This window comes from Plectropomus leopardus, chromosome 21, assembly GCF_026936395.1.
Source record: "Plectropomus leopardus strain MGB_pleo_1.0 chromosome 21, ASM2693639v1, whole genome shotgun sequence".
NCBI classification, from domain to species: domain Eukaryota; kingdom Metazoa; phylum Chordata; class Actinopteri; order Perciformes; family Serranidae; genus Plectropomus; species Plectropomus leopardus.
In genome coordinates this window covers 21,764,718-21,780,006 of record NC_142196.1, presented here as the reverse complement: position 1 = coordinate 21,780,006, position 15,289 = coordinate 21,764,718, and the positions used below count along the sequence as shown (strand labels likewise).

At 40.8% G+C, this 15,289-nt stretch overlaps 1 protein-coding gene across 1 annotated transcript in view; it reads left to right on the top strand.

Annotated features, from left to right (window-relative positions):
• The window catches only part of LOC121960744 (F-box/LRR-repeat protein 7), a 28,922-nt gene that overhangs the window by 7,856 nt on the left and 5,777 nt on the right, over window positions 1-15,289 (top strand). The gene's annotated exons all lie outside the window — the stretch shown is intronic.

The window sequence follows — 15,289 nt, the reverse complement described above, 5'->3', positions numbered from 1 at the left end:
AGATGCCTTTTGAAGCCGCCTGTCAGCAGGTCTGATACATTTTTAACAGCCTGTCAGTCAGAGAAGAAGTTTTTATTTTTTATTTAGAAAGAGCAGAACAAAATCTCAGAGAGATAGCTTAGAAGTGCTGCAGTGCCAGGTGCTATTTATCCTTCATTTATAGAACTGTCTTGTCAAAATCTTGAGTTTGTGCTTTCTGGGAAATAATTATGAAAAAAAAGATTGTTTATTTACGACACATAAAAATCCATATAAACTCTGAAAGATATAGAATCTAATACAAATATTTGTACTCCAAGTAGGACCAATTTGGCAACTTTCTTGCAAGATTTAATGACTTTTCAGACCCTTTTAGTGATTTTTTTGACCAGTGACAAATTAAGCAATAAGTGAAGGAGTGAGAAATATATTCATAATTATTATATTGTAATTCATTCCCATGCGTGCTGCTCAGAGTAATCATAGTCCAGGGCTCTTGTGCCAACAGCATTGGGTCTTTCTTCTCCTGTTTTTATATTTATATATAATTATTTTTATTTTTTTTTCTGTTGTGTGTTTTTTTCTTTACATTTTTTTCCAGTAAAGTTGCATTTAAAAGTTCAGGAAAATCCACCCTTAATAAAGAGTTTTATTTTTTTGTTTTTTTTTTTCCTTTTTCTTTATGGTTGAATTAATGCATAATTGAGTCATTGAATAATCGTGTTAAATTGTTTTGATCTCATCAGAGACAGAGATAATCATGACTTCGATCTTTGCCATAGTCAAACAGCCCCAATGCATTAGCTTTATATCAGTAAAATGTCAATATAGATCATCCTACAGCTCATTTACTGCAGATCTCACAGTGCTTTACTGTTTTTTCCAGTAAGCAGGACATTTTGAAAGTATGAGTCAGACAGTGAGAAGGAAATCTTAGAATCCAGTGAAGTAATCACCGAGTCATTGATTTTTGACCAGAAACCTTATCAAACCCTCCACAGATGCATTATGGTCTCTGTTTTTGTACTGTGGTCTCTTTCTCTGAGTCGCAGTGACTCACAGACGCTGCCTATACGCTCAGCCCGTTCCTCTCATGCATTGTCATCACCCATCTTAAATTTGCTCTGGCATGATGAATGTAGTATTCTTGTGGTTTCGGAGCAGCCCACAAGAAAACAAATAGCTGCTGCAGCCTGTGTTTATAACTGTCACTCAGCCGAAAATTTAAAGGTGTTTCTCAGAGAGAACAAAGCGGCGGGCTGACTCCTCACGAGACGCAAGAAGTCCTTTTGGTTTCACGCAAGATGTGCATCAATTAGTTTGTTTTAGTGAGGTTAAATCACTGATTAACCTCGCTAAATATAGAGTGAGATGTAAAATTCTCCAGTGGGTCTGCGTTAGGACGAGATCTGCTGGAAATGCTGACTCACTTGGATCTGTCCGTTGAGGAGCTGCTGGAATTGCACCAGGAGTTTTTTGGGGGAAATTGATAATCGTCCTAAATGTGTCTTTTTGGAAAACAACCTGTGCAGATAGACGTATATAGACAGAGTATTGACCATAGCCAGCGGCTTCCCGACCATAATTTCCCTCCTGTGTTATGACTGAAATTGTTATTTTTTTTCTCCATGCTAAGTGGGAGTAATTACATGGTCTGGAACCGCCACGGCCACAGTCAAATCCCCCCTCCTTAAAAAGACACACACATGGACGTACACACATGCATGCCCACGTTCACACACTCACACACAGTGGCAGATTACACAGTGCTTGCCCACCTCGTCCTGTGGTCCACTAAACTAATCAGGAAGCAGTCTGGGCAGTTTCCCCACCACACACTGGGAGTATTCATATAAGGGTCCAACACACACACGCTGCAGTAAAGTCACTGCTGCGTTAATATCGTTAGTTAGTTAGTTAGTTAGATACAGCACAACATTTTCTGGTAACGCAAACACCAAAGGAAAGCGTTAACTGTCATAATGTATGCATCTACACACTTTGAAGAAACATGTTTTAATGCAAAACTTTAAGTAAGTTGTGCACCTAATTGCCGTATGATCGTTTGAGACATGTCTGGTCATGTCTGTAGCAACAAAAGTGTGTTTTTTAATGTCAATTTGGAACATTTTTAGCTCCGTTTTAGCAACAAAAGTATTTTTTTTATTTCAGTTTGGGATATTAGCAGCTGTGTTTGTAGGAACAAAAGCACGTGTTTTGTTGGGACATGTCCAGCTGTGGTTTTAGTGACAAAAGCAGGTGTTTTTATCACTAGTTTGGGGCATGTCAAACTGTTTTTAGTAACAAAAGCTGCTTTTGTTTCACGTCAGTTTGGGACATTTCCAGCCCTGTTTATAGCTACAAAAGCAGGTATTTTTTAACAATAATATGGGACATACTCAGCTGTGTTTGAGTGACAAATACTGGCATTTCTTTAATGTCAGTTTTGGACATTTCCAGCCATGTCTCAGGAAATTTCAAGCCATGTTTGTAGCAGTAATAGCAGGTATTTTTTTAGCGTTAGGGACATATCCAGCTGTATTTGCAGTGACAAAAGCGGGTGTTTTTTAACCTTTGTTTGGGACATTTGGAGAACATTGGAGCCATGTTTGCAGCGACACAAGAGGGTGTTTTTTAATGATAGTTTAAAATATGTGAAGCTGTGTTTGTAGCAACAAAAGCAGGTATACTTAACTGGTAGTTTGGGACATGTCCAGCCATGTCGGTGGCAGTTAAAGCAGGTGTTTTTTTAACAATAGTTTGATGAATATTCAGCTGTGTTTGTAGTGACAGAAGTAGGTACTTTTTAAGATATTTCTTTGGGATATGTGCAGTATTTGTACCAAAAAAAGTGGGTGTGTTTTAAATGGCAGCTCAGGACATTTCCAGCCATGTTTGGAGCACCAAAAGCAGTTTTTTTAACAATAGTTTGGAATACGTCCAAACATGTTTTTAGTTTCAATAACATTTAAAATTCCACTTAAAGCTGTCATCTAACTTTTGTCAAACAGTGAGAAAAGTGGCTACAACTATAAGATAAGAGCAAATACTTAAGTGAGGGTAACAGTAGCCCAAGCAGAGAAGAGTTTGCAAACGTCAGTTACACAGCCATAGATTTCCCTAAAGTGAACTAACATCATCCACCATAAGCTGCTGGTCATACCAGACCAAGTAAGGTTGTTTCTGCAACAGTGCACTTTAATGCTCATGGATTCAACGTTTCATTTGTAACAAAAACATTTTTATTTCCTTTTTCAAAAGACATAACGTAAGATCCAAACCAGAGCCACTGAGAATGAAGGGCTGGAGTCTTCGCCAAGTCTACGTGGAATTGTTTCATTTTTCTCCAAACAAAAAACTTCTGTCAGCAGAGGATACTGAAAGATGCAATAATCATCTCAAAACTCCTCACATATTGGCTTTAGAACTCAATGAACTGTAATACTGAATAATCGTCAGGCCCTAATATCAGCATGCAGATGGAAAGTAGGCCACTGCCTCTAACATGTATTCCCGCAAAATCAACATTAGGACTCATTCTGCTCCTGAAAACAAACCGAATCGGGCAGTCATCTGGCAAGTTTTTGAATGTGTCTCTGTTTTCATTTATTATTTAGACGGGCTTGTGGTGGCCTGACCCAGTTGCTTATTAGCCGCAGACTGAAAGGCACAGTCCTGGACAGTAAATCCTTCCTGTGGGATGAAACTGAGTATCTCCCAGCAGGGGTTACACTGTGACCCTGTCTGGGCCTCAAGGGTTTGCTTTGGCACAGCCCGACTCAGGGTACTTTAGGAATGTGGCTCAGACATGGCGGGAGCAAAACTGACAACACCCGGAGATGATCGGCCTGTGTTCATCCTCCTATATGAGCTCGCGCCAAGCTTTAGATGCAACGCAGACTCACAGGGGCGTTGAGCAGCCGTGCTTTGGGGGTCAGCTCCTTCACCCATTTATAATGGCACCAGGAAGGTAGCTGAGAAACAGGGAATGGTGGGAACAATGAACATGCTGACTTCCTCTCTGTCTGCCAAGGGCCACAGAAACATTGATAACAGTGACGGGGGAAAAGCTGACTCTGTCCTTTCAGAAAACACTGTAGTAAAAGATTACACTGTAAACATGTCATTATTTATGTGCAATTCTCCAAAATCAATATAAAATTTAGATTCAACTTTTCTGATCTCTTTTTTTCCTGCATAAAGTCATTACAGACTTACTGTAGCATGCTAATGTCGTGATAAATTATGGCTCAATTGGACGATTTTTGACATCAATGTGTCATTTCTCACAGTGGAAGCAAACCACGTCTGCATGTTGAGCGTTTTCTGAAGTCTCTGACAGAAAGATTAGCATGAACAGAGAAACGGAAGTGAAGTAAACAAACAAACGAGGGCAGGAGATCGTAAAAATAATGTTCTATTCAGTAAACCATTGAGCTCTTTAGCAAAAATGGTTCATATAGTTTGTGTTATTGTTTGCTAGCACCCTGTAAATATCATTTCTTCTCTCAAAATTGGGTCATGCTTCCGATGTACTAACTGGCTAACTAGCGTCTTGAATCCATCCTGTTGGTTTTCAGGTTTCCCTTTTTTAATGGATTGCCAACACCTGCTAGTACGGAGTTATCTCCTCTCACACGTGTGCTGACAGTACATGCTAGTCGGCCAATGGCTGTGGTTTTTGTGGTTTGTGTGCAACTTTTCGGCCCGAGACAGACAAGACAGAGGGAGCGTACCAGTCTGCCTTTGTCGCTGCTAGTTCTTTTATGTCAGTTTCATGCTTTTTTGCCTTAAAACTTGCAGTACTGATCAAATATAAACCAACCATTGCATATTTATTGCCTAAAATGTTTTCAGTATATATAGTAGTATTTTATATCCACTATAAAACCACGCTCACCCTCCGTACATCAGGTCAACTTTGTTATTGTAACCATGACAACAAGGTCCAAACTTTAATGGAATAGTTTGCAAATTCAATCCTCTGCACACCCACACACTATTACTCTGGCTCACAAAAATTCGGTCGGGTAATAATGAAATCACAAACTCTAATATAATAATATTACAGCAGTGCACACGCCTAATATTGATCAGTCTGAGTTCACAGTATTCCCACTCGAGGGTCAGCTGTGCAGTCTAAACAGCCTTCTCCCCGAAGCTCCTGTCTCCAGCATGTTAATATTTTTTGCCCTCCCAAAGGCAACAAATCGCTCACACTTCATCTGCAAACCTACCTCACGCACCGATGACCCACCCACTCGTGTTTACTCAAGCAGATATATAGAGTTTCACTGTTGATTTTTGCCGTGCCAAGTATGAAAGAGGCTGCAGAGAGGTGTTTGTGCGTGTCATTGCTGTTGGGGCGTTTTCACCACGTAGGGAAGATTTAAGTTTTTATCCTCCATTTATGTTGTAAATGTACTTTTTTTTTATCTGTCATCAGTAGTTGTTGCTGCAGTATGATTTTTAAGTTAAACAGTTCTGGGCCAGTGTGATAAATTTATGTTTTGGTGAAACTTTGCTGCTCTTCGGCTGTGTTGGAGGTTCTCACGCAGAGAAGAGAAGTTTAGATGAGGAAGCATGTGTTTTTTGGAAATGTTTGGCAGATGATTTACTATTTTATGGAGGATTAGAGGAAGTTGTGTTGTAGTATTTCTCATTTTATGCAGAGGAATTTGCAGCCTCGAGAAGTTTGCGCTCATTAAATGCAGACGGTGGAAGAATTTCTGAAGACTTTTTCATCAAGCCTGTAGCCACTGAAATGAGAGATATCACTGCTTTACTCCTAATCCTCATTGGAAATTGTCTTTGTAAAGACAGAAGACAACGCTATTTTCCCCAGATTTTCTCCATCAGCTGTCCTCGCTCCTCCCCCTTCCTTTCTGCCGCTCCTGCAGCCAGGAAATCTGAGCGAAAAAGCACAGAACAAGGCGGCGAAAGAAAAAAGAAAACAAGTGAAAGGAGTTTAGCGAAGGAGATGAAGGAGGAGGGGAAGGAAAGGCAGTTCAGTGAGCAGATCTCATAACTCTTCTCTGATTACTGCTCCGTCTTCTCGTCCTCTGACTCCGAGAGGAAGCACCGGCCCTGTTGTTTTGAATGCCGTTTTCTTCAACAGGGTCACATTTTTCACTTCTGCTACAGCAGCACAGTTTGGCAGGAGTTGGGAAAGATGCCACCTGGCCGAAAAACGCGCGCTCGCTTCCTGTAAGCTTTTTGGCTCGCGGGTGGTGTTTTCACTGTGATACACCTGGGTCTCTGGGCTTTTCATGTGGCAATATGACCACAGTTGTGGAGCGAGCAGCTGAACTGACACATTGGACTTCCCCTCCCCTCCTTCTCATTCTGTGGTTTGTTTCGTTACGTAAGCAGGGAAGTGTCAGTTGTGGCTGAAGCTGCAGTGGTACAAAAATGAGGGGAAAATTTCACTCTGGACTGTTAAAGGGGTCTTGGTTGCATAAATTGAGCCAGAACAACTAGATTACTTTTTTTCATTCTAATAACAATTTGTGGTAGCTTTAAACACCTGGCTCATATGAAGGAAAAAGATTACGCAAATCTTTGACTTCATTTTTCATAGATGGAAATCTATTTTGGTTGTCAAAGACCAGGACCATCATATTAACGCATCAGATGTCACACAGCAGCCCAGTCAAAGAAAATGCTGGCATTTAAGTTTTTGCAAATTATGGAAACATTACATATGTATGTTTCGTATCAACATTTCCAAACTGATGTAGTTCTCATTACATATATTTGAGCTGACTTTGTTATCGGGAGGTGGATGGGATGGTGGATTGTGTGACACCTGAGTAAGACGACCGGCAAACTGCAAACAACAACATTGGTTGTTTTTCTAGCAAGTCAGTGCCGAGTTTCTAGTGGTGTTAGATGCTGAGTCTTTTCTGGCGATTGTACCGGTCACAGGCACTTGTTTAGCCAGTTGTCACTGCATTTCTAGCAGAAGATCGGTGTTTTGTAGCGAGTTGTGGCTGAGTTTTCAGCAGCCATTGTGACATGAACGTGGGTGTGTTTTTAGGGAGTTGTCACTGTGTTTCCAGCAGTGATGGTGTTACTGAACATGGCTTTTTTGACACAAGTCATCACTGTGTTTCCAGTGGTGACTGCAGCCTAACATGGGTGGTTTTTAGCGAGCTGTTGCTGAGTTTCTAGCAGCAATTGTGCTACCGAATGTGGCTGTTTTTATCAAGTTGTCCCCAAATTTCCAGCGACAACTGTGCTACTGAAATTGGGTGTTTTTGGTTGTTGCTGCGCTTCCAGAAGAAATATGTCACCAAAACTGGTTATCATTTAACCAGAAACTGGTGGCATTTTTGGCAGTGATTGTGCATCGAAAACTGGGTGTTTTGGAGCCAAAACATTGTCTTTTACTAACCATAGCCAAGTGGTTTTTGTACTTCAACATAACTACTCGTTAACCACAGCATTGTTGAAACAAAAAGTTTCAATGTATCAGCTACATAATAAGTGCAAACATTACATATCCCTGGTTTGTAGAAAATTACAATGGCAACATTTATTTTGGCAATTGGGTTGCACACAGAAGCATCTGGGAAGCTGACATTGGTCGCTAAATAGCCGGTACTTTAAAAAAACTACTATTGGTCAGAACCACTGGCAGTTCAGACACCAACACAAATGGATTCTTACAAGATCTCATTATATTACAGCTACAGTGCAAGCTAAACATCATACCATCTTTAACATTTCGAAATTTAAATATAAACTCAAACAAACTCACTGAACAATCGATTTACCTTCTTTACAAGAGTTTGATGAGAGTTTGATTTTAATTCTTATGTGCGATAATCCTGCACGATTGCATCTTCATTCAGCATATAAAAACTAATATAGCCATATGGTGAAATATCTGTCGAAACCATGCATAGTGCTTCAGAAACTCTTTTTAAGTCAATAAACAGAGACTTTTCTCTCTCACTGACGGCTCTTCTGCCATTTTAGACAAAATAACTTCTTTGTGGAGTTAAAATGAACCCTTTTTCATCAAGAGTTGAAAACCACAAAAGTTCCAGCTCTTCCTTGTTCTGTTGCTTCAACCACATGAGATCACTACATTTGCTCCTCATCACAACCAAATCAACCGTTCAGGCCAGCGCTCGCTTTTCCATTCCTGTCTGATGTGCAGTTCTTCTTGGTGTTTTGCTGCATGCAGCCAACATTACCCTCCTCAGTCATTTAACATGACTGTCACTCCACACACTAACCCGCCCCACACACCGCTGCCAGAACGGATAAACTGTACAGAAATGCATTTCATGCACGTGATTCTTTGAATCATTGACATCCTGATTTAACAACCTGTAAAAAAGTGACATCATCTTGAGCTTGAAAAGGCCAGATCAGTTTAGCATGATGCCAAATTGCTTTTGGAGTCTGAACTGTCATCTGCATTCTGGAAAAAGTGTGCTGTGTGATAAACGGACACACACAAACACTTCTTTTTTGACTTTGAGTAGATCACGCCTTTAAATTTGGCCTTAGGATATCCGCGTGTCTGCTGTCCTCCTCAGCTGAGGATTTATAAAGTGACGAGGCCAGTGCATGGAGACGTTTGTGTCTTTTGAACTGACAGAAGGGCTTTAAGAGGCGGAAAACTCCCTTGAGGAAATTAGTCGTGTTGTGGGGAAAGAGTGTAATAGTTCCTGGCGCACGTAGAGCCGAATCAGTTGCTGCACAAAAGAAAAAATGAATCCTCGAGACTGAGTGAGTGTGAGAACTGCTGCAGTCCAGAAGTCGTGGAGTTATGGGGGTTGTGTGGAGCTAAGGAGTCTGTTTCCTGTCCGAGTGTGCACATTGTAAAGGAACCAGCAGGCCCTATTGTCTTTCAGGCTGTCCCGTGACGTAAGACCTTCCTGTAGTGAAGGCTTTGCTGATAGCCCGGCCGCCACACTGTACGGTAATATCAACTTCCATGTATTCAATAAAACCCAAGACAGACCCAGATGTTTTTTATCCTCGCAGTCGGATGTTTCCCTTTAAAAAAAAACTGGAGCACGTAACCATTTAGCGCTGATAAATCAGTTCTTTCAGTCAGACTCCTGGTTGCTCTTTTATCAGCTGATACTTGTTTGACTTATGAGTAGAAATCTCTGATTCTCTCACATGCACCACCACACTGTCACGGTGTTGGAGCACGGTGCAAAGCAGGAACATGTCACAGGACTAATGGCATTGAGGTAATGGATTGGTCTGTTCTCCCAGATGCGGCAGTAATAATCCTACAAGCTCCAGACAGGGTCTTAGCAGAGCTTCACAGCACTGCGAGATCCTGAAAAGGATCCCTATAGCTTTAGTTTATGACCGGACTGCGTCAAAGTCTGGATTGACCCTGCCTGTGCACTTGTCTCCGTCTCTGCTAAAGTCTGCAGACTCTTTGCCAATTTATCTTCCCTCTCTCTTTTCCTCTTGCCCCTTATTTTCTTTTAGAGGCCCTCGAATGACTCCCATAAATCTGTTTTTTTGAAAAAGAAAAAAATTCATCAGGTTTTTGTCATTAAGGCGACATCTCTCCGAACATGCAGCTGCAGCCTCTTCATCACGCTGGCATCTTGTCTTTTTGGGTGATCACTTCCATTGATTTACATTAAACTTCTGGTATCAAAGCGCGATCCAGATGTGTCTCAGAAGTGAGCTGATGTTAATGGGATCCTGCTGCGGTACTGCTGCGGATCAGCTTAGATTTGGGTATTAGTGGCAAATGATTTCAGCCAAGTATGCCTTTCTGTGGCTATACGCACATTCAAAATGCATGAGTTTCTCTTTCATTTCACCACTGTTCCGTTGTTCTTTGTCCAGGGTACAGACCAGATGTTCCACTGTTTCTCCTCTGATTTCCGAAACCCAACTGAATCGTCCACCATCTGCTCTCGCAGTGCCTTCAAGAGCATTTTAACAGCTGCGTGGTATTTGTTCTGTTAATGATGGGTTTGCAGTGATACAGAGATATAAAACACAACACCATGCCGGTTAACGTATACAGATTCCAGAAGTGACTGAGAGTTACAGCAAAGTTCATTCTTTCATGCTGCAGGTATACGCAACCAACAGCCCTGACTCAGTGACCACTTACTAGCTTATTCTGGAGCTTTCAGTTGTATCGGATGGTCTTTATTAGCAGATAAAGTTTGCTTAGTTGTCATGGAGAGAGATCTGTTGACATGCAATGATTTCATCCATTTCACCTGCAGGAGCTCTCATGTTTGTTGACTTATAACTTAAGCATGTTCATTCTTGACCTTGGAAATTGTACTCAATTTGTGTTGTCAGTTTTTTTTCCTGATATATATCAATTCAGAATATTTCAAACTTTAGTACTTATTTTCCACATTATCCACGGTTTTTTAAGAAAGTTTAATTTAAAAGGTGTGTATGCAAGTTAACGATTTTATCGTAAAGACAATGGGGAAATTGTGGTCACAGATTTTATGATTTAAATTATCTCAGGAGTAATTATATAGTTTCTTTTACACCTGGCAAACATTTTTGCATTCATGCCAATTATGTCTTAAATCTACAGCTTGTTATTTAGCCTGTGTCTGCATGATTTGCTTTGAAAAAATGTGTTTCCTAACTATAGAGATGAGACTGAATGTCTAATTGCTGAGATTGTACGTTCCTGAAAACATCTGTTGGTTGCAAATGCATCATAGTACACCATTACCACACTGAAAAAATCTTTGCACAGCAATTAAACTCTAGCCAAGGTTCTCCAGATGCTGAAAGGATATTTCTTACCCAGAAGTGACAAAGTGTTAAAGTGTGAAAGAAAAGTAAATATTTCTGTCATAACATCATAGTCAGCAACTTCAACAGAGCCTATTGTGTACAGCGTCAATGCTTAATTGTGATTGTATAAACAGATGCCTTACTCAGCTTGAAAACATAGATAGATAACACCTGGACGTCCTTAAAGAGACCCAGGTGCTATCTATCTACAATCCACTGCAACTAAGTAACTGCAAAGCTGTCTTCGTTTAAGTTTTCCCACCAGCTGTGTGGAAGTGCGACTGAGAGAAAGGACGGGGGTGGAAGTAGAGTAATTAGTAGCACTGTGTTTCTCCGGAGCCTGGAGCGCTCTTCTGATCAGTGACACATGTAATTACACAATTTGGAAGTTGCTCCTGAGCCAGTGGCAGATGAGTTTTGTCTCCTGCGTGCAGAATCCCATCACATCAGCTAGGACTTGGACAACAAAGAAATGCATCCATCAAAACTAATGACTCAAGTGATGTGTCTGTGGAAAATCTGATCGCCCCTGGATGTCAAGACTTTAGTAGGGAGGACTGATACTGAATTTAGATTTTTAACCATAAATATGAGCTTTCATCATTAATATTCTTTTCCTTTCATGAAAAGATGGAACCATTTGTCAAAAACATACTGATTTTTATGGAGCTAGAACAGTAACACTAAGTTTAGGAATGGGAAATTTTGGAACTGGAAAAAGTTCCACACTGAAAAACTAAAATACAAGTATTAAAAATAACTTAATGTTATTCTTAAAAAAATATTTTTTGCATTCGGATGTGTTTTTCCTTATGTCAGTCCTTTATCACTGTCACATTTTTTATTTTTTATCCTTCCCTGTATGTCCCGCTCTCATGAGCTTGATATTTTAAAGGGAATTTCTTTAAAATTTTATAAACATTATATTTGGGGGGGCTTTTATTTACTTTAATGGACAGGACAGTTTAAGTTCAAAAGGGGGAGAAAGAGTGGGGGCGACCTGCAGCAAAGGGTCGAGGCTGGAACCGAACCCGCGGCCGCTGTGGTGAGGACACACATGGGGCGCCGCTCCATCCACTGAGCCACCAGTCGTTCCAAATTTCTTCAAATTTGGCACAAATATCCACTTGGACTCAACTATGAACTGATTAGTTTTCAGTACTCAGAAGTCAAGGTCACTGTGACCTCTTCTGTCTCATTCGTATGATTGGGATATCCCAAGAACTCCTTCAAAGGAATTTCTTAAAATTTTGCACAACTGTCCACTCTGATTTTGTTGGTCAAAGGTCGAGGCCACTGTCACCTTGTGTATTTGTCATTCTTGTGAATTTAGTATCTCAAAAACACCTTGAGAGTTTTTTTTTTTTTTCAAATATGGCACAAACGTCCACTTGGATTTAAAGATGACCCAATAAGAATTTGGTGGTCAAAGGTCAGTGTGACCTTGCATCCGTCTCATTCTCGTGAATGAGATATCTCAAGCAGGTCTTGAGGGGATTTTGTAAATTTTGGCACAAATGTCCACTTGAACTCAACGCCATATCTCAGGATCAGAAGCGGAGGCATTTGGTCAGATACTGAATTGGTGACACTAATCTTTAAACTGTGCTGACTGTATAGATCTTCTGTGCTGTAAGTGCAACTTGACTGCTTCATGGATGGATACAACTGTGAGGCAGCAATTCTAGTAGCAGTTTCAACTTTCTGTCACTGTTTTTGCATAGACAGAAGGGGTTTGGGTGCAATGACAGCAAGATTTATATATTATCTGCATAATAAATAAAGAATGTCTCTTGTGGAAGTACAGTCTGGAAAAACTCAATGGGATGCAGCAAATATCAAAATAATATAATGTCTGTGAGGGTTTTTTTCAGTGGAAATGTTTCCTTTCTAAATGCCAGATTTTATTTTCAATGCCAAAACTTACGGTCACAGTTCTAGCTCCATATATTTCCACTTGTTTGTATAGCTCTGTGTTGCATAGTGTTGTAGCCATGTTGGATAAATCCCCAATCATGAGGTATTAACTCAGGAATCTTGCAATATTTGCAGCGTACTTGAATAAACACAAAAAGCCCAAGCACCACTATTGTCATGGCATATTTGGACAGGTGTGTGAAATTCGAAATAGATGAGGTGTTTATAATGACCTCAGACCGTTAAATCCTTTGTATTAAGCTAAAAATACACAGGCCGAGATGAGCTACATGACCTCAAGGAAATAATCCTACACATTTAGAGTTGAACTAATCACAGGCAGACCACCCAAGATATGAATAAAACCCAAACTGAGGTCAACCCACAAGAATGATTAAATCACAACATGCTCCTGTAAGGTGAGTGAAATGCAGATTTTTTAACACCCGATGCATTTTGGACTGCGGCACTCGTCGTTTTGCTCAAATGTGGATGCGAGTGAGAACTTTAAGGCTCACAAGAGAGGAGTTTTAAAGTAGCCGTGAATCGGTGGACATGTTCCCGAGAGGGACGAGTCTGTGGATGTCATCAGAGGCGAGGCGGGAGGCCGACCGAGCCAAAGTCTGGAATACAGATCTGTAGGACCGTCTTATGGACGTTGTCACTGCCCAGCTGTTGGTCCGTGCACACAAATCCACTTGACAGAGGCAGGATGCTGTCCATTTGTCATGAAGGGGCCGACATACACTGTGTAGAAGCTGCCGACTGTCAGTCTGAAAACATCCATTAACCAGCATGGTTCAGTGGTTCAGTCTAGAAAAACTGGGACTGGAAATGTATGTTAATACAGTGTTGATAAAATGACATCAGTTTAAATTTTTGGGGATAACAGGTAGCAAAAGTTAAAGGTACACCTAACATTATAATTCAAATACAACACTGCAAACTGCCACCTCGAAATTTACCAGCAATGGCTCAACACCTTCTGGCAGTTTCAACAAAAACAAACATTATAAACTGAATATTTAGAATATTTCAACCAAAATATCGTCCAAATAAAACCATGCAAATGAGGAGCCCTAGAAACTTCAAAAACAAGTTCCAGAAGTAATTATAATAGATTATAAAGATAATCAGAAGATTAAACAAATGGAAAAAGTCTTTGGTTTCAGGTGCCAACGTGATCTCATCCCTACTCGTTATATTTTAACGCTTGGGCAGAAACCTTTAACGTTGTGTCTTGAAGGCATCAGCAGATCTTGACATGGACTCACGAGATAAAAACAACTGTTTTTGTTATTTGTTGGTCTCGTGAAGCAGTCTGCAGCTCGGCGTTTGTCTAGCTTCGGTAGGCTATCACAGAGTTCCCCTAAACCAGTTAGATTAGTGGAATTACCCTTTAAAACACAACACGTCATAGATGCATTGCATTCTGGACCTTGGAGGCCGCTGCCTTTGGAGACACCGGTTCCTGTCTTCTTCTCTGGAAGAGTTCTTGCTGCATGACTGCTCAGTCACCCTGAAAGATTAAAACCACATCTTTACCGCTGCTTTCACAGATAACTGAAATTCATTCATTCCATGTCACATTATATTTGTGGGAATGAGGGAAAAAAAACACAGAAAGCCAAAAAAATGGGTCAGAAAGTGCAGAGTTCATCACGATGGTGCTGCAGCCACACCAGCTTTTATCATCATCGAGGAGGAGTTTCCATGGATCTCGTTATCATGTTTTTGGATGTTTGGGAAAAAACGTGTCGCAGGGCCTCTCCGTCAGATGAACTCTGGCTTCAAAGCGACCAGCTGAGCAGTTTGGCTCTCGGGCTGACACTGTACAGTTCGCCCTGTGTAAACACTGAGGCCCTCCTGACAGATGTGCGCTGATTGCCCGCCACGTCTGAAGACGCAGCTGTGAGAAGCGGTGGCTGGATCCCATCACCGTGGCGTGAGACGGCCGAGTCCTCCATAAGCCAGGGCGTCGGGATCTGACTCCGGGTTCGACCCATCACACTGGGACACAGATTGCTCTTCACTGATGCTATCTGCGTGTCCTCATCACATGTCCCATTCGTCTTGTCCAGTCTGGAGGAGCTCAGTTGGGTTGATAGTCATCACTAAAAGCATTTCAAGTAGTCACGAGTATGATGTCAGTAACAGCTGTCCAGCTGCAAGTCCACAGGCTTTATAGGCAAAAAAATGAGGCGTTATCATCTTTCAAAATAAAGATCATTCTGTATGAGTTGAGACTAAGTTATGTGTCCATAACGTGAGTCTAGAAATCTGTTTTTGTCCACTGAGTTGTCTTAACAAAACATTTACGAATACTTTTATTCCAAAAGGCAATCTATCCATCTTTTACTTATGTATTTAGTACTCATTTATACCTTTCACTTTCTTCATACCTTTAATTTTACCTGATACTAAACCCAATAACCTTTACAGGAACTCACCTATTGTTCCGGAGGGAAACATCAAATTTGGTCAAAAGAACAAAAGAACTTCTGTCTTATGTGATTTTATGTATGTGCAACACATTCCTGGAGTTCCCCTTTAAGATACTGTGTTAGTTCGTTCTTTTCTTGCATGGAAACTCTTTCTTCTTGGTCTGACTAACAGGATCACCATT